The sequence below is a fragment of the Sus scrofa genome, chromosome 13, assembly GCF_054392235.1.
Source record: "Sus scrofa isolate SSC_HxYL_T2T_F1_AM1 chromosome 13, Sscrofa_HxYL_maternal_Yorkshire_Landrace_v2.0, whole genome shotgun sequence".
NCBI lineage: Eukaryota > Metazoa > Chordata > Mammalia > Artiodactyla > Suidae > Sus > Sus scrofa.
Window position 1 is genome coordinate 171,807,757 of NC_139395.1, and position 21,042 is coordinate 171,828,798.

General features: G+C 37.8%; 1 long non-coding RNA gene across 1 annotated transcript in view; it reads right to left on the minus strand.

Moving 5' to 3' along the window:
• The window catches only part of LOC102162881 (uncharacterized), a 90,157-nt gene extending 69,734 nt beyond the window's left edge, over positions 1 to 20,423 (minus strand). Inside the window, exon 1 of the long non-coding RNA XR_014824921.1 lies at positions 20,289 to 20,423. This is a non-coding gene — a long non-coding RNA (uncharacterized LOC102162881). The remainder of the gene's footprint in view (positions 1 to 20,288) is intronic.
• Between the last annotated feature and the right edge of the window lie 619 nt (positions 20,424 to 21,042).

Consider the following 21,042-nt stretch of genomic DNA (forward strand, 5'->3'; position numbering starts at 1 on the left):
AGCAGCTTGACCCAGGGCTCATTCTCAGCTCTGAGCTATTGAACCCATTCATCAAGAACTTCCATAGGGACCTATATACCATGGAAATCAAATCTGCATAACTTAAAATTATAAGTGATGTTGATAATTAGCTCCAAAAAAATCTTAGCAAGATGAAATTACAAGCCTTATCTTAAAACATACTTAGAAGTACATAAAGCCTTGCTTTAGAAATTCTGCCACACAGATAAATGGATTAAGACGTGGTATATATGTACAATGGAATATTACTCAGCCATAAAATAAAACAAAGTAGTCCCATTTGCAGCAGCATGGATGCAAATAGAGATTCTCATACTAAATGAAGTAAGTCAGAAAGAGAAAGACAAATACCATATGATATCATTTATATGTGGAATCTAAAACATGGCACAAATGAAACTATCTACAAAACAGAAACAGAGTCACAGGCATAGAGAACAGATTTGTGGTTTGCAAGGGGGAGGGAGGAGGGAGTTTGGGGTTAGTAGATGCACACAATTACATTTAGAGTGGATAAGTGATGAGGTCCTGCTGTATAGCACAGGGAACTATATCCAGTCTCTTGGGATAGACCATGATGGAAGATAATATAAGAAAGGAAATGTACACATATGTACAACTGGGTCACTTTGCTGTATAGCAGAAATTGGCACAACATTGTAAATAAACTATACTTTAATAAAAAAATTTTAATTAAAAAAATAAAAAATAGAAATTCTGTCATAAAAGCTAAAGCATCTTTAACTATTTAATTCTTCACTTATCATACTCATCTCATATTTTTCTCAATGTGCTATTTACCCATAAATTGCCTTTCTGGTTGTTTATATCCTAAACTTTAATCTATAGTGTAAGCTAAATACTTTTCCTTTGTAATTTTACAGTGCTTTTATACTTACAATACTTTTCTCAGCTAGCATGTAGGTAGACATTAATACTTTTAAAAATATTTCTGGAGTTCCCGTCATGGCGCAGTGGTTAACGAATCTGACTAGGAACCATGAGGTTGCAGGTTCGGTCCCTGCCCTTGCTCAGTGCGTTACCGATCCAGCATTGCCGTGAGCTGTGGTGTAGGTCACAGACGCGGCTCGGATCCCATGTTGCTGTGGCTCTGGTGTAGACCGGTGGCTACAGCTCCGATTGGACCCCTAGCCTGGGAACCTCCATATGCTGCGAGAGCAAACCGAGAAATGGCAAAAAAAAGAAAAAAAAAGAAAAGGAATAAAGATATTTCTAATTCACCTGTGTGTGTTGTATAAGGTTAGGCTTCAAATACATTTTTGTTTTAAATATCGAAGTGTCCCAATCATTTATTGACTAACTTGTCCTATCCCCTTTGTCATGATTTCTGCTTCATCTATTATATTCTTGTTTTTCCTAGGGTCTATCTATTATCTTCCTAAAAATATTTTAAAAGTTTAATTCCAAAACAAGAGAAAGACAGCTGACCTGAGATGGGGAGGAGAGAAAGCATGGTAGAAATTTACCATAAAATGTCAGTATTCCTTTAGAATTAATGCCTAGAGGAGAAATTGTACTGTCAAATGGATTTCATGTTTATGACTTTAAATGTATATTGTCAAATTTCCATCTGTTAATGTCGTGAGTTTAAAACTCCATCTATTAGCATATGAGAGAGTTTGGTTTCTTGCCACAGCTTAAAACCTCATTAAACCCTTTAAGATTTTTTTAATGCAAATAGTTGTATTTTTCTGAATGTATATATGCATTGAAAACATTCAGAAAATAAAGTATGAAGGGAAAAAAAAGGAAATTTACCACACAATTCTGCCAAATTCTAATCTCTGTGTTAAAATCAGCAAAGGAAACTATCCTCTTTTTTCAACATTTCCCCTCACTATTCTTGAGCTTAAAGACCTTACTTTTAAAGTAAGTTGGAGAACTGTTGGAGCAACAACTAGCACCACATGACTGGACAAATGTCCAGAAGTCAGAAGTAACTGTTAGTCTGCCCAGGTGTCATCCCACTTTTAGAAAACACCCCCAGAGTAGAAGTGATAGGACCACTGTCATTAGAGTTGCTGCAAGCTAATTTAAATCCTGGCTGTGTGACCAGGATGTGGTTTTAAGCATCTATTTCCTCTCTATAAAATGAGATATCACTGCACTCTTGTGAGCATGAGATGAAAAAACATATGGATGGCATTTGGCAATGCTGCGCATACAGTAGGTATTGAAGAAAAGAAGGCTCCCTGCCCTCTCCTAACTTCATCTTTTCTGAGAGAGCCCAGTGGTATGAGAACGGAGCAGCCATATTCCATGTCCTTCATTGGGCAAGAGACCAAGATAGGACTTTTACTAGTAGTAATGGCCCCACAGGTTTCCCAGTCATCATCATCCCCCACTGATCTCCAACCAAAGTTACCTTCTGTGGAAACTATCTACAAGGTTTAAGCAAATGATTACTGGCCCAAGACCTTTCTCATGTACAATATTTTCCATTGATCCCTTTCCATCAGCCCTTTCTCCAGAACTCTGACAGAGAGTTGGTTTAAGTGCATAACAGCACCTCCCCAGAGTAGAATCAGAGTAGACAGTAGACAGTAGAGTCAGAGTCTAATTACAAAGCTTCCATAGTGAAGTCACCCGAACCACCTCTCCTCTTTCTTATGGTGAGGGTGAATCTTAGGATTAGGGGGTAATGATTTGAACCAGACATCCTTTATTGTGAGAACACATTATAATGTAACTCAGGCCCACAGAATCAGTGAATATTGTGTTAGCAATACTAACCAGACTTATTCATTCAACAGAATATAAGGTCAGAATATCATGTTAATAAGCATTGACAATCAGTAATTCCTGAGGCTAAAAAATTTGCAATTCACAAGAAAGAATGAAGAAACTAGAAATTTGATTACTATAGTGAGAAGTCTTAGAAACAAGTGTGGGGTTAGGTCAAAAATATCAATAGCAAAAGGGTTTAAAGAAAAGGAATGCTGAAAATAGAAAGAAGTATGAAGAAAAGGACGGTTCTTGGGATGGTCCTCCCTGTCCCCAAGACTTAGGCAGTGAGCCCTGGTCTTAGTGGACATAAGAGAGCAAGGAAGTTATATAGATCTACTATGGGCAAGGTATCTGATTTCCTCCTAGTACCTACAAACTTGTAGAACTTTGAGAAAATCACCTAAAACCCATTCCAGTAAAAAACAAAAACAAAAACCATGTGAGCTCTCACTGGGGTGTAGTGTGGTTTCACTCGAGGGCGAGTGAGTCACTAACTCCCCCATCATGACCTCGTGAGGGCATCAGTAGCCCTTCACTCTGGACTGCTGGTGGTAAGGAAAATCCACCTGCAGATAATGGCCTCGCTGAAGACACATGAGACAACTCCTGTCACATAGTGAAGGGTGGTCTGCCACATCAGTGAATTACACAGCCAAGAGTTGTTACAACATTCTGGCAATGGCTTGTTCCATAGGAAGATCTCCATTCTCCCTATTTCCTCCCTCAGACATAGCTGAGTGCTCTTTTCCCTGTCCTTAGATATTTAGAAATGCCAGTTCTTCCTGCATAGGCCCCAGGGCCATCATTTTAGGTCTTCATGTTCATGGTTACCTGCCACTACTGCTTTCTGCTCTGCCTCAGAAATTTCTCCTCAGCCTTTCCCATGGGGTCCAGCACCTGCTTCCTGGGTCAAGTCCCCAAACACAGTCCCCCATCTCCATCACCATTTCCTGCCTCCCAAGTGCTCCCACATCCCAGTTCTTAACCATCTCTACCTGGCCACAATACTAGGGCTCTTTTGTGACAGCTTACGAAAGAGCCATAGTAATCTCTAGCCCTAATAGATTAATTCACCCTGCACTGCATTTTTTCTTCTGCAAATTAATTTATCAACTGATCTAAATATAAGCTCCTCAAATGTGGGAGTTTTGGTCTGTCTTACTTAATTCTGTACCCTGAGCATCCACCTAGGAAGCTGTTAGAAAATATTTGCTGGGTTAATTAATAAATCTTAGTAGAAATTAATCCTTTCTTTTTTTTGTTTTGTTTTGATTTTTGTTTCTTCACCATTTTCTTTTTCTTTTTTCTTTTATTTGTTCATTCTTTTATTTTATTTTATTTTATTTTATTTTATTTTCCCACTGTACAGCGAGGGGATCAAGTTATCCTTTCTTTCTGCACCTTCTCCTCCAACATTAGCAGCCATCCTTCAGCCATAAATTTCCCATCTCCTTGCCAGGGTAAACCCAGAGCTACCTCAAGACCTTGAAGATCATACTTGAATTTTTAAAGAGAATCAACCCTCAGAAGAGCTGTTTTGTTTTCTTATAAACTTTCTCAATGTCTAAGATCCCATACACATACCTTACAAATATATATTATCAACTTTTTTCATTTAAATTTTGGGGAGGTTTCTTAATCTCCAAATGTTTTGGGTGGGAAGGAATGCTTTGAGAAAAAGACAAACTCTTCTCTCTCTGTAGAAACTCAGAGTGGCTCTGATGTACTTGATAGCACCTACTTTTAAATATCAACAGGAGAACCAGAATTTAAGAATTTGAAACAATCAAGGGAGGGGCAAAAACGGCACAGTAGGAAGACCCTGAGATCATCTCCTCCCCCTGGCACACCAAAATTATAACCACTGACAGAACAACTATGTCAAAAACCAGAGGACTAGCAGAAAAGAGCCTCTACAATAAAAGATATAAAGGAAACACAATGAGATGGTAGGAGGGGCACAGATGTGGTACAGTGAACACCCACACCCCCAGGTGGGCAACCCACAAATGGGAAGATAATTACAATTGCAGAGGCTCTCCCCAGAAAGCGAGGGAACCAAGCCCCACCTCAGGCTCCACAGCCGAGGGTCCTGCATTAGGAAAATGAGCTCCCAAAATATCTGGCTTTGAAGGCCAGCAGGGCTTACTTTCAGGAGAGCCAGATGGCTATGGAAAATAATTTTGGGGAGCTCACTCTACCGTGAGGATACTCTCTGTGCTGTGGTTGGGTAGTCAGTGTTTTAATGTTTCTACAGTTTTGCTGTTGCACAATTTCATAGTTTGCCTCTCTGATGAACAGCACCTATTCTTTTTAACTGTCTAGTGCTTAAGGAAATATTCCAGGTGTCGTTAGGACTGTTGCTGCCAGAGGTGACATGCATGAATGGCACTTTAAATGTATTATGTTAAATCTAAAAAAAAAAAAAATTACAGGCACAATTTTGGAATCCCCCTTGTAGTTTATTAACACTGAGACACAGGCCTACCATGAATAGGCCTGCTGACTTCAAACCACCTGGGCCCACAGCCACCCCAGGACCCAGTCTTGTCTACCACAGCCCACACACCAGTGTGCTAGCCCTCACATCAGATCACCCAGGACCCCAAAGTCAGATACCCCAGGACCCAGATCTACCCATCAATGGGCCAACATGAGCCCCAGGACTGGCCTCACCCACCAGTGGGTTGGTAACAGCCCTAAAAAGCTATGGGCACTGGCCCAGCCCACCAACAGGGCAAAAAAACAACTTCAGGACCCCAGAGCCCTGCAGTTAGGTCCCTGGGACCTAGATCTATGTACCAGTAAGCCAGTCCTAGTTCCAGAATCCACTAGGCCTGGGCCTTACCCATCAGTGGGTGGGCACCATCCCTGAGATCCCCTCCTCCCCAGCCCTACCTAACAGCAGGCCAGCACCAGCTCTGAGACACCTCAGGCCCCTTATCCGGCTGACCCAGCCCCACTCACCAGCAGTCTAGCACTAGCTTTGGGACACCACAGACCCTGCAGCCAGCCATGTCAGAAACTGGCCCTGGTCACCAACAGGCTGAGACTAACCTGGGACCCCCAGATCTGCCACCACCCACTCCAGAACTCAGCTCTGTCTACTGGTGGGCCAGCACTACCTCTGGGATACCCCGCCCTGGGGCCTCTGCAGCCAGCAGCATCATGATCCAACTGTGCCCACCAATGGCTGGCAACCTCCACACAAGGCAAGGCCTAGCAACCAATCAGACCAGAGACCAGCCAGGCATATCAGACTGCCCACAGTAGTCAGCTTGCCAAGGCAAAAGGACCCACAACCTAAACAGAGGACAAAACCAGAGCATATAGCTCTGGCGACCAGAAGGGAGTGCACAACTGGGATGCATAGGACATCTCCTACAAAAGGAGATTCTTTTTTATGGCTGAGTAATATTACATTGTGCATATACATACTGCATCTTCTTAATCCATTCATCTGTTGATAGACATTTGGGTTGCTTCCATGCCTTGGCTATTGTAAATAGTGCTGGCAATGAACATTGGGATGCATGCATATTTCACACTACTATATATACAATAGATAACCAACAAGTTATCTTGTTAGTTAACCACTGCACCATGACAGGAACTCCTATATTCAATATTTTATAACCTATAAAAGAATCTGAAAAAGAATACATGCGTATATAACTGAATCACTTTGCTGTATACCTGAAACTAACACAACACTGTAAATTTGTATTACTTTTGTGTTAATTGTGTAAATTAACTATACTTCAATCTAAAATAAAAGTAGGAGTTTCTGTCATGGCGCAGCAAAGATGAATCCGACTAGGAACCATGAGGTTGCGGGTTCGATCCCTGGCCTCGCTCAGTGGGTTGAGGATCCAGCATTGCTGTGGGCTATGGTGTAGGTTGCAACGCAGCTCAGATCTGGCATTGCTGTGGCTGTAGTGTAGGCTGGCAGCTACAGCTCCGATTAGACCCCTAGCCTGGGAACCTCCATATGCCTCAGGTTCGGCCCTAAAAAGGACAAAAGACAGAAAGAAAGAAAGAAAGAAAAGTGGTTGCCATCAGTTTATATACACTCCCACCTGCAGTATACAAAAGTTCTTGTTCGATATCCTCACTCACCCTTGATACTGACAGACTGAAATTTGTCAATGTCGTGGTATCTGTGATTCCAATTTGCATTTCCTTGATTATTCACGATAATGAGCATCTTTCATGTGTTAATATATAAGAAATATATCCTGTCCTTGCAGTGCCTTTATAATTAGAAATTTTTTTCTTTTTATTTGTTATTATAGTTGATTTATAATGTGTTATCAATTTCTGCTATACAGCAAAGTGACCCAGTCACACAAACATATACAGTCTTTTTCTCAAATTATATTCTATCAAATTCTATCACAAGTGATTAGATATAATTCCCAGTAGGGCCTAATTTCTTATCCATTCTAAATGTAATAGTTTGCATCTAAAAACCCAAACTCCCTGTCCATCCCACTCCCCTCCCTCTCAGCAACAAAAAGTCTCCTCTCTGTGTCTGTTTGTTTCTGTTCTGTAGATAGATTCATCTCTGTCATACTTTAAATTCCACATGTAAGTAAATCATATGGTATTTTTCTTTCTCCTTCTGACTTAATTTCACTTAGTATAAAAATCTCTAGTTCTATCCATGGTGCTGCAAAAGGCATTATGTTGTTCTTTTTATGGCTGAATAGTTTTCCATTGAGTATATGTACCACATCTTCTGAATCCATTCATCTGTCAATGGACATTTAGGTTGTTTCCATGTCTTGGCTATTGCAAATAGTCCTTCAGTGAACATAGGGGTGCATGTGTCTTTTTCAATGAAAGTTTTGTCTGGAAAGATGCCTAGGAGTGGGACTGATGGATCATATAGTATTTCTATACTTAGTTTTCTGAGGTACCGCCATACTGTTTTCCATAGTGGTTGTGCCAATTTACATTACCACAAACAGTGCAGAAAGGTTCCCTTTTCTCTCACCCTCTCCAGCATTTGTTATCTGTAGACTTATTAATGATGGCCATTCTGATTGGTGTGAGGTGGTGCCTCACTGTAGTTTTAATTTGCATTTCTCTAATAGTTAGTGGTGTTAAGCATTTTTTCATGTGCCTGTTGACCATCTGCATGTATTCTTTGGAGATATGTCAGAGTTCCTATCACGGCTCAGCAGAAACGAATCTGACTAGCATCCATGAGGACACAGGTTCGATCCCTGGCCTCACTCAGTGGGTTAAGGATCCAGCATTGCTGTGAGCTATGGTGTAGGTCACAGATGCAGCTCAGATCTGGCATTGCTGCTTCTGTGGCATAGGCAGTGTCTACAGCTCTGATTCATCTCCTAGTCTGGGAACCTCCATATGCCACAAATGTGGCCCTAAAAAAAAAAAAAAAAAAAGATAGAATGTCCACTTAGATCTTCTGCCCATTTTTCAGTTGGTTGTTTGTTTTTTTTGCTGTTGGGTTGTCTGAATTGTTTGTATGTTCTAGAGATTAAGCACTTGTCTGTTGCATTGTTTGCAATTACTTTCTCCCATTCCACAAGTTGTCTCTTTTTTTATGGTTTCCTTTTCTGTTCAAAAGCTTGTAAGTTTGATTAGGTCATATTGCTTTATTTTTGCTCTTAAGAAAATATTTTTTAGTTAAACTCTAAAAAATAGCCAGCTGTTGTCAGTATAGGAAAATCCTTTTACTCTACCCTGAAGAAGACTAAAATTTAAAGTCCTAACCTCACTTAGATGTTAAACTTGACCAAGATTAAGCAACTGTACTTTGGGATGATGTTCTGTAGGGAACCAACAGTTCCATGCAACCGGCTCAGTTCCATGATTAGAGACAAACTAACTTGAGGGATAGACACAAGGTAGAAGAAAGAATTGTCATGCCACCTAGAAGTACCCAGCTCCTAACCCTGCAAGAACAAGAACTTAGAAAGAAAACACAAATATCTATTGTTTGGTGAAAAGTCTACTCCACTGAGGAAAGGACATGTGAAAACCATGGGAAGTGGAAGTACCTTGCCCTCTGTGGCCCAGCCCAACCCCACTTCTTCTAGACACTTCCCCCTACTTTTCTGGAGTTCCCCAGGCGTGTTCTTCTCTTAAGTCACTGCTTCCTGTCTATTACTAACTAAATATTTTTCATCACAGAGGACTAAGTATCTTGAGGCAAGGAATCTCCAAAATTGAGTTGAGGTTAATTAACTTACATAGTACACATGGCCATGAATTTCAAGTTCCTGAATTACAGAGATGAAATAATTAATTCAGTTCAATCTGACAGATATTTGGAAAGCAGCTAATATGCCCCCCAAATACGATAGAACCCTTGTCACTTGGTAAGCAAACTTTATAAACCAAGAACAAGAAAAGATTTCACAGCTGTTATTCTAAAATAGAAAGACCACCATTGAGCCACACCCTGATTGCATCATATCTTTGTGCAGTATATGTAATAAAATGCTATATTAATAAGTCTGTTCCTCATTTTTCTCCTCAATATCTACTGCTAGAAAGTGAGACCTGACATTTATTTCAAAATATCCTTGGTAATTCACAATTATTTATAGCTCTACCACTCCATCCTCAAAAGTGAAAAATAATAATAGCTAAAACTTACTGAGTTCTTACTACATGCCAGGAGTTAGAGGAAGTGATATGTATAGCATTTCATTTAAGCTTCACAACAAGAGTATAAGGCATATGCTCTTTGCTGCTGCTACTGTTGTTGTTTTAGAAAAAATTCCCATACAATTATAAATTATATTTAAAGTATACAATTGGATAAATTTTAATAATGCTTATTCTTCTGAAATCATCATGATCAAGGCAATGAAAATATCCATCACCTGCAAAAGTTTCCTTATGACTTTTTATAAACCTTCCTTTTCACTCTTCCCTGTTCTCTATCTTCCATCCCAAGCAAATACTAGTCACAGTAGATCAGATTGCATTTTCTATAATTTTTTAAAATGGAATTTTACAGTATATACTCTCTTTTTCTGGCTTTTGTACTAAGCATAATTATTCTGAGATTCATACATGTTGTATTTATCAATAGTTTATTATTTTTTTATTGCTTAGTTCCACATTCTATTGTTTGGATATATTGTCATTTGTTTATTCATTCACCTCTGACATTTGACCTGTTTCCATGTTTTAGCTATTATATATAACACTTCTGTAAATATTGACATACAAGTTTTTGGATGTACATATGTTTTAATTTCTCTTGCATAAATATCTAGGAGAGGAAGAATTAGGTTATCTACAGGTTAGATATATGTTTAACATTTTAAGAATTGCCCATCCTATTACTGCTATAACAAACTACAAAAAAAAAAACAAAAGAGAGAAAGAGAGAACAGAGTTCCCCTCCTGGCACAGTGGAAACGAATCCAAAGAGGAACCATGAGGTGGCGGGTTCAATCCCTGGCCTCACTCAGTGGTTTAAGGATCTGGCGTTGCTGTGAGCTGTGGTGTAGGTGCAGACACAGCTTGGATATGACGTTGCTGTGACTACAGTGTAAGCCAGCAGCTGTAGCTCCGATTGGACCCCTAGCCTGGGAACCTCCATATGCTACAGGTGCGGCCCTAAAAAAAAAAAAAAAGAATGCTTTAAAACAACACAAATTTATCTCTTCCAGTAGTAGAAGTCAAGATGTTGCCCGGTCTATGTTCCTTCTGGAGACTTCAAGGGAGAATCAATTTGCTCTTTCCTTTTTTACCCACCAGCCTGCATTCACTCACTCCCCAGGCTCATGGTCTCTTTCTCAGAAATTGAACTTCTCCTTCTGTGATCACACTTCCTATTGCTGATTCATCCTCCTTCCTCCCCTTACAAGGACATTTGTGATTATATTGTACTCACCTGGATAATCCAGTATAATCTCTTGGATCTCTAAAATCATTCACTCAATCATGTCCATAAAGTCCCTTTACCATGAAATCTCCTCACAGGTTCTAGGTATCAAGAAATCAACATCTCTGAGGTGCCATTATTCAACCAACCAATCCTTCTTCCAAAGGCACCATATAATTTAACACTCCCATCAGAGGTGGAAAGGAGTTCTAATTCCTCCACATCTTTACCAACACTTGTTACAGACATTTTAATGTCAGCCATTCTAATAGGTTTATACTGGAATCTTATTGTCATCTTAATTTATACTCCCTGAATGATGTTGAACCTCTTTTTTTTTTTTCCTCTTTACAGCTGCACCTGCAGCATATGGACGTTCCCAGGGCAGGGGTGGAATTGGAGCTGCAGCTGTGGGCTTTCCCACAGCCATGGCAATATCAGATCTGAGCCACATCTGCAACCTACATCACCGCTTAAGGCAATGCCAGATCCTTAACCCAATGAGTGAGGCCAGGGATTACACCTGCATCCTCACAATCAGCAGGTCCTTAACATGCTGAGCCACAATGGGAATTCCTGAAACTCTTTTTATGTATTCATTTGCCATTTGTAAATCTTCTTAGGTAAAGCATCTGTTCAAATACTTTTTTCATTTTTCACTGGGTTTTATGGGGGTTTTTTTGTTTGTTTTGTTTTTTGTTTTTTCTTTTTTTTTCTTTTTTTTTTTTTTTTTATTTTCCCACTGTACAGCAAGGGGTCAGGTTATCCTTACATGTATACATTACAATTACATTTTTCCCCCACCCTTTCTTCTGTTGCAATATGAGTATCTAGGCATAGTTCTCAATGCTATTCAGCAGGATCTCCTTGTAAATCTATTCTAAATTGTGTCTGATAAGCCCAAGCTCCTGATCCCTCCCACTCCTTCCCCCTCCCATCAGGCAGCCACAAGTCTCTTCTCCACGTCCATGATTTTCTTTTCTGAGGAGATGTTCATTTGTGCTGGATATTAGATTCCAGTTATAAGTGATATCATATGGTATTTGTCTTTGTCTTTCTGGCTCATTGCACTCAGTATGAGATTCTCTAGTTCCATCCATGTTGCTGCAAATGGCATTATGTCATTCTTTTTTATGGCTGAGTAGTATTCCATTGTGTATATATACCACTTCTTCCGAATCCAATCATCTGTTGATGGACATTTGGGTTGTTTCCATGTCCTGGCTATTGTGAATAGTGCTGCAATGAACATGCGGGTGCACGTGTCTCTTTTAAGTAGAGTTTTGTCCGGATAGATGCCCAAGAGTGGGATTGCGGGGTCATATGGAAGTTCTATGTATAGATTTCTAAGGTATCTCCAAACTGTTCTCCATAGTGGATGTACCAGTTTTATGTTTTTTAATAGTTGGATTTTGAGAGTTCTTCCTATTTTCTGAATACAAATCTGTTACCAGACATGATTTCCAATACTTTATGCCAATTGGTAGCTTGTCTATTTTCTCTCTTAACAGTTCTTTCAAAATAAAAAGCTTTTCATTTTGTTTAGATTCAATTTGTGAATTTTTTCTTTTATAATTGGGATTTTTGTGCCATATCTAAAAAATCTTTGCCTAATCTAAGGTCAAAAAGATTTTCTTTCATGTTTTCTTCTTCTAGACATTTTATAGTTTTAGTTCTTATATTTAGGTCTGTATATGCTTTGTACAGATGTATATGCTGTATATACTTTGTACAGATGTATATGCTATGTACTTTGTACAAGATATGAAGTTCTTGTTTTACATATAAAAAAATCTATTTGTTCTAATACTATTGGCTAAAAAGCCCAAACTTTCTCCCCTCAATTGCCTTTGTGCCCTTGTTGTTCATACATATGTTGGGTCTACTTTCACACTGTCTGGTCTATTACATTCATCCATTTGTCTATCTTTATACCATTATCACACTGCCTAGGACTTGAAATCAGATAATATTAAGTCCCCCAAATTTGTTCTTTTGAAGTTCCATTGGTTATTTTCAGCCTTTTGCCTTTTTCATTTGAATTTTATAATTATCTTGAAATTCATATGTAAAAGTTTGTGGGAAACTTGATTGTGATTACATTGAATTTCTATATTATTTTGAGGAGAATTGACATAATGGCAACATTGATTCTCCTGACCTATGAACATTGTATAGCTCTTCATTATTGAGTTCTTCTCAATAGAGTTCTATAGGTTTATGTACCAAGGTCTTATTCACATTTTGTCAAATATAACTCAAAGTATTTTCATATTTTTGATGCTATTTTAAATATTTTTTAAATTTCTGATTGCCCATTAATAGTATAATAGAAATACAATTGATTTTTGTATATTGATGTTATATCATGCAACCTTGAAAACTCATTTATTAGATCTTGTAGTTTTTTTAGACATTGGATTTTCTACATAGAATATTATGATGTATGGAAATAAAGTTTTATTTCTTCTTTTCCAAATTTTGGTTTGTGCTATAAATTTCCTTATAACTACAATTTAGCATCTTCCAACAGATTTTCATATGTTCTGATTTCATTTTCATTCAGTTCACAGTGCTTTCTAATTCCCCTTTTGATTTCTTCTTTGACCCATGAGTAATTTAGAAATGTGCTATTTGGTTTCCAAATATTTGGTGTTTTTCCAGAGATCTTTCTGTTATTGACTTCATATTTAATTCCACTGTGACCAGAGAACATACTTTGTACGACTTGCATCTTTTTAAAGATATTGAGACTTTTATGGTCCAGAATATGATCTTTGTAAATATTGCATAGCACTTGAGAATAAATGTATGCACTTGAAAATAAGCTGCTAGTATTGAGTGAAGTGTTCTAGAAATGCCAATAGGTCAGGCTGCTTAATTGTCTTATTCAAGTCATATATCTTAACCAGTTTTCTGTCTACTTGTTTTATCAACTATTGAGAGAATTACATTGAAATATCTGATTATAACTGTAGATTTGTCTATTTCCCCTTGCAGTTTTGTTTTTGTTTCATATATTTGGAAGCAAAGCTTTCTGCTCTGTTACTGATAGCATGAGTTTTCAGGAATGCTATTTCTTCCTGAAAAATTGATACTTTATTATTATGTGATAACCTTCATTATCCCAAGTAATAGCCTTTGCTCTGAAATCTACTTTATCTGTTATTAATATAGCCATTCCAGCTTTCTTTTGAATGAAGTTAATATGTCATTTTCAACCATTTAGTTTTTATCTTCTTATGTCTTCATATTTAAAGTGCACTTCTTAGCCACCATATAGTTAGATCTTTCTTTTTATCTAATGTAACAATTTCTACCTTTTAATTGAGGTGTTTATATGATTTTTATTTTTTTTCCATTATAGCTGCTTTACAGTGGTCTGTCAATTTTCTACCCTACAGTAAGGTGACCCAGCCACACATACATGTACACACTCTTTTTTCTCACATTATCATGCTCCATCATAAGTGACTAGATATAGTTCCCAGTGCTATGAGGTGTTTAGTACATTTACAATTACTGTGACTATAGATATGGTTAGATTTAAATAATTTCATTTGCCTGCTCCAGTTTCTGTGTTATTTTTGCAATACAGTGTACTTCTACATGTGTGTATTAGTTATCTAGTTTTCTACCTAACAAATTACCATAAACTTAAAGGCTTACAGCACCATTTATGATCTCACAGTTCTATAAGAAGTCTGGGATGATCTGGCTACATTTTTTGCTCAGGCTGAAACAAGATATCATCTGGAGCATGGGATCTTCTCCTAACCTCATTCCTATTACTGACAAAATTCAATTCTTTGTAGTTTTAGGACTGGGGTCTCTATTTCCTTGTTGACAGTAGACAAGGGGTCACAGTCACTCTCAGCTTCAATCTTTGTATGTGAACCCCTCCACCTACAAAGCCAGCATGAATACATCAAATTGTCCTTGTGGTTTTCAATCTCTCTGCCTTTCTCTCAGCTACCAGATGGAGACAACACCCCACTTTTAAAAGTACTCATATGATTAGTTAGGTCCAACTGTGCTATTAAATGCGGCAGAACATTAGAATATAACATAACAACACTGATATCATCATATTTAATGGTGCTATAGATTAAGGCATGGACTCTTGGGAGACCATTTTTTACATTCTCCCTACCAAAAAATGTTAAAACTACATACTACATTGTCATTATTTTTTATTATTTAATTTTCTTGAAAAAATATTTAAATAAAAACATCTTGGAATTCCTATTGTGGCTCAGCGGTAAAAAGCCTGACTGGTATCCATGAGGATGCAGGTTCGATTCCTGGTCTCACTCAGTGGGTTAAGGATCAGGCATTGCCGTGTAGGTCACAGACGCAGCTCAGATCCCGCATTGCTGTGGCTGTGGTGTAGACTGGCAGCTGCAGGTCTGACACCTAGCCTGGGAACTTCCATATTCCACACGTGTGACACTAAAGAGCAAAAAAAAAAAAAAAAAAAAAAAAAAAATTTACCCATGTACTTAGCTTGTCCATTGCTCTTAATTTCCTTGTGCAGATCCATATTATCTTTTACCTTCTGATTAAACAAATTCTTTTCATATTTCTTGTAATGCCAACCTGCTAATGATGAATTCTTTAGGACTTTGCATGCTTAAAAATCCTTATTTAACCTTTGTTTCTCAAAGATAGTTTTGCTGGGAATATAATTCTAGGCAATAATTTTTCATTTTGGTACTTGAAGATGTAAAGTCACTGTCTTCTCAACTGCATTTTTTCTTTTTTTTTATTTTTTTTTATTTTTGCCTTTTCGAGGGCTGCTTCCCATGGCATATGGAGGTTCCCAGGCTAGGGGTTGAATCAGAGCTGTAGCCACCGGCCTACACCAGAGCCATAGCAACGCAGGATCCAAGCCGCATCTTCAACCTTCACCACAGCTCACAGCAATGCCGGATCCTTAACCCACTGAGCAAGGCCAGGGATTGAACCCGCAACCTCATGGTTCCTAGTCGGATTCGTTAACCACTGCGCCACGACGGGAACTCCTCAACTGCATTTTTTCTGATGAAAAATCTGTTATCATCATTATCTTTGTTCCTCTACATAATAATGTTTTACCACTTATAAGATTTTCTCTATCATTTTTTTGGTGCAATTTGATACTTATGTGCCATGGCATAGTTTTCTTCAAGTTGCTTGTGTTTGGGTTTCAATGTACTTCTTCAATCTGTAGGTTTTTAACAAAATTTAGAAAACTCTCACCCATTATTTACTCAAATACTTTCCTGTATTTTCCTTTTTCAGGAATTTGTATTACATCTAAATTAAGCTTATTTGTCTGAAGGCTCACTGATGCTCTGTTCATTTTTTATTCCCTTTTTCTCTGTGTTTCATTTTAGATTTTTTTCTATTGCTATGTCTTCAAGTTGATTACTTTTCTGCAATGTCTAATCTGCAATTAATTCCATCCATTTATTTGTTATCTCACACAATGTAATTTCAACATCTAGAAGTGGATCTGGGATTTTTTATGTCTTCCATGTTCTAATTTTTTTTTTTTTTTGGTTTTTCATTTTATGTTTGGGGAAGGTTAGCCACACCCACAGCATACATAAGTTCCCAGGCCAGGGATCAAAGCCATGCCACAGAAGTGACGAGGCCAGGTCCTTAACCCAGTTAATGACATCTGAGAGTCCAGCTTCAGATGACATTATAGTGTGTAAGTTAATAGAGGGCAAAGGCCAGACTATAAGGAGTTTGGAGTGAGTAGGGAGTGAGGGAATGGAGGTTGCAAGTACTTGAAAGTTTGATGGTGAGAAGGAGAGACACAGTATAACAACTCAGGAAGAGAGGAAGATTTCCCAAACATTTGTTGTGGTCGTGGTGGTGGTGGTAGTGGTAATATTTTTGTTTTTGTTTTTGTTTTTTTGAGAACAAAGAGACTATTGATAGGTTTGATTGAAGGTGAAGATTCAAGAGAGAAGAGTGATTAGAACAGAGTGCTCTCCAAGAGGTTGCTTCATTGAGGAGATTTCTATGGCTGTCCATCACTCAAACAAAACAAACCATCATTACAGCAAAAGCCAGTCTTCTGCATTATGAAATGGAAAGCTGAATAGTAGTACCTGACTATCTTGTTTGTAAAAAGAAGGTGACATCACTCACCTTGTAAAGAGATTACAAAAGGATTGTTGGATTATTTTAAGTGCTAATTTCTCAAGTATTTCTTTACAGGTCATTACATGCTCAATAGTGTAAAAAACTAAAAGCTATATAGTATTCCAAGCCAATACTAAAGAAGTGTCACCAGAAACTAAGATAAAGTAAGCTGAAACAATGCTTTTAACTATTACTTAAGGATATTATTAACTAGGGATATTCATGTTCTGGTTTACTTTTTTTTAATTTACCAAAAAGGAAACTAAGTCACCATTATGTCCTGTTAAATGCAAAACACTTGGATCCCCAAGTGGGACACTGAATTTTTTTGTGTCTCCTTGGAGAGACCCACCAGAAAAGTCATCTGAACCAGCTGAATGAGCTGGAATATGGCAAGGAGATAGTTTATCACTCTAGGAAGTTCTGAATGCACATGACTTTCAAGAAAATTAATGATAGTATATATGTCACTGTGAAAAATGCTATAAGAGATAAAAATAAAAATCTGTAAGCTTTATAACAGGGAGTTCCCTTCATGGCTCTGTGGTTAGCAAACCTGACTATGATCCATGAGGACGCAGGTTCAATCCCTGGCCTTGCTCAGTGGTTTAAGGATCTGGCGCTGCCATGAGCTGTAGTGTAGGTCACAGATACAGCTCAGATCTGGTGTTGCTATGGCTGTGGCATAGGTCAGTGGCTGTAGCTCTGATTTGACCCCTAGTCCAGGAACTTCCATATGCCACAGGTGTGGCCCTAAAAAGAAAAAAAAAATCTGTAAGTTTTAAAACAGTTTTTAGAACATCTTAGGTGATACAGCTCCTACTTAGCGAAAGTACTCTGATTTTAACTACTCTATGCACTGCTGGAAGTGCCTTAGCAACAATATATTCAATGGGGACAAGAAAATTCTTAGGTTCCTTAGAATTAAATTACAAAGTATTTTCAGATATTTGAACTCTGCAGAGGGATATGATCAAGTATTGACTTGACTTCTGCCCAGTACTTGCATTTGAGAAATTATTCAGGGTTGGAAAAAAATTAAAACACTGGAAAAGGAGTAGGTAGAAGAGTGCCCAGTGCTCACATAGGGCCAGGAATAGTGTGTTCCCACTAGACTAGAAAGTGTCATAATTCACATCTGAAGTACCCAAAGATTCTACTTCTATAGTGAGAAGTAATTAGCCCTAGAAAAAAACACAGCTCTGGTCCTGCCTAACAAATTTTAAAACACATGAAGTGATCAAACTGTTCTCAAGTCACTTAACTGCATCCAAGAACAAAGCTCAGGAGTATTTTTAGAGAACCAAAATATTCAGCATTAAACAAAGTAAAATTCACAATGTCCAGAACCCTATCAAAAATCACCAGGCATTCAAAGGAGCAGGGAAAATGTGACCCATAATGAGCAGAAAAGTCAATCAAAACCAATCCGTAAAACTGGTATAAATGTTAGAATTAGCAGATGGGCAATTAAAGAGCATTATAACTATGTTCTATATTTTTTATAAAATTAGAATATAGAAGAGTTCCTTGATGGTCCAGTGAGTTAAGGATTTGGCTTTGTCACTGCTGTGACATGGGTTTGATCCCTGGCATGGGAAATTCTGCCTGCCATGGGTGCCAATTTCACCTTTACAACTCTGCAACATTTAGCATAATAGATCAATCTTTCTTGAAAGTCTCCTCCTCTATTACATTTATGACACAAGGCTTTTCCAATGTTCCTCCTACAGCTGCAAAGAAATCTTCTCCACCTAATTATCAGGCTCCTTTTTCTGCCCCAGCCCCTATTACTTAATAAATATAGAAGTAATCAATAAGTATATAATGCTGAATTAATCAGTCAATTCATCAAACTTTAATGCTTTATAAAGGGATAAAGTGATTGTGAGATGGAATCTGTGATCTCTCAAATAACTGCAATGCAAGGAATACGAATCAATGTTGTGTGGTTAAGAAAGGAATAGTGCTCTAAGACAGTCTTGCTTATAGTGAGGATGATTGGAGGATCTTTCTTGAAGTATTTGGTGTTTGAGATAGACTTGGGAGAATAAGTAAGATTTTGCAAGCAAAGATGCAGAGAAACATATTCCAAGTTCAATGTGAACAAAAGCATAGAGAGGCAGGAAAGTATGAGGTGTTCAGAGAACAATGGGTAGAATAGTTTGACCAAAGAGAAAGTTCATGTGGGGAATACTGAGAGATAAAGTTGCAAGGGCAAGTTAGGGTTAGATTATATAACCTTTGTCCTCTTGGTAGGTGGGGCTGTTGGCAACTGCCAAGAAACAATGAACTCTGGACCTTGCCAGCATCAAAATTATCAGCTACTGACATGACTGTGATGACTATGGGAGTTTTCCTACTTCTCCACAATTCCTGTGGCAGCATGCTATCTTTAATAGTCAGTTCCTAGATTTTCTTTTCTTCCATTTTATTCATCCTTTTATTTATTCAATCATTAAAATCTACTGTATTCCAAACACTGTGAAAGACCCTAAGAATTCCAAGACAAATAGCCATGCTTCCAACCCCAGGAGATTCACATTTCAGTAAAATGCCAGCCTTTAGTATTTTCCTGGCTAAAAATGTTGCACAGATGAAATGACATTTTATTTTGAGTATAAACTAAATAAGTTTTTTATTGCATTTTGTTTTGTTTTGCTTTGGTCACTTTTTGGACTTGTCAGTTAATATATATTATTTTTTAAAGGAAGTAAGTCAGAGAAATACAAATATCACATGAAATTACTAATATGTGCAATATAATAAAAAATGATACAAAAGAACATACAAAACAGAAACAGACTCAAAGATTTAGAAACCAAACTAATGGCTATCAAAGGGGAAAAAAGGGGGGGATAAATTAGAAGGTTGGGATTAACATATAATACTACTATATATAAAATAGATAAGTAACAAAGACCTACTTATAGCACAGGGAAATCTACTCAATATTCTCTATTTTCTTTTTCTATTTTTTCGTTTTAGAGCTGCACCTGCAGCATGTGGAAGTTCCCAGGATAGGGGTCAAAATCGGAGTTGCAGCTGCCAGCCTAGGTCACAGCCACAGTAACACCAGATCCCAGCTACATATACAACTTACAACTTACACCACACCTTGCAGCAGTGCTGGGTCCTTAACCCACTGAGTGAGGCCAAGGATCAAACCCACATCCTCACAGACACTATGTGGGGTCCTTAACCTGCTAAGCCACAATGGGAACTCCAATATTCTCTAACAATCTATATGGGAAAAGAATCTCAAAAAATAATGGAGACATATAGATGTATACACATATATATGTATATATATACGTATACATATATATCTGATTCACTCTGCTTAATCCTGAAAGTAACACATTGTAAGCCAACTATACTCCAATAAAAAAAATTTTAAGGGAAAGGAGCTAGTCATTTTTATTTTTAATAAGAGTATATCAAAAAAGACATTCCCCCTACAGAAAGAGTAGCAGTTTTTTGTGATTCAGGGATATTTACTTACCTTCTTCTCCAGGAAAGAAAATACCATAATTGTTTTACTCTTAAGTTGATTATAATTTGTGGTTAGAACAGTGTCCTAAAATAGTCAGACTTCACTTAACCCAGAAATTCTAGCAGTTTCAGAGGCAGCAACACTGTTTAGAATGTTTTTTCTGAACACAGTTACAGTAAATGATAACTGAGATTCCTCACCCCCAAACCTCCAACCTAACCCACAAAACTCTGAAGTAATGCTCCTAAATTATTTTTTTCCTACTGGGGAAGAGGAAGGAGAATAGATAAGGGATTTTTGCTCTTGGATTCTTTGTGACTTCAGAAGCTTAAGACATTAATTATACTATTCTCACATGAAACTGCTGACACCATTCTTTTGGTGCCCATGAACTTCCTCTTTCCAGTCATCATTTCCTCTTTAGAAGTTGTTTCCTATTACTGTCAATACTTTCTTTTATATAACGGTTATAGTTTTAAAAGGCAGTAGATGAGCCTACCCAGAGAGCTGACATAGCTATCAAGCGGAAAATCAAATGCAGCAGCAATGTAGCAATGGCGAGTTTCATAGTCAATAATACCGTCTTTCCCCCTAAAATAACAAATGAATATTTTCTTAAGAGCAACTTTGTTGGTTTTAAGGACTGCTGACAGGGAGATATTTAACAGGAATTATACAGAGGTTCAGAGAATGTCCATCTGGATCCTACTGAATTGTTCATATGGTACAAGGTAATTGTTTGGGAAATAGAGTCAGTAAGCAG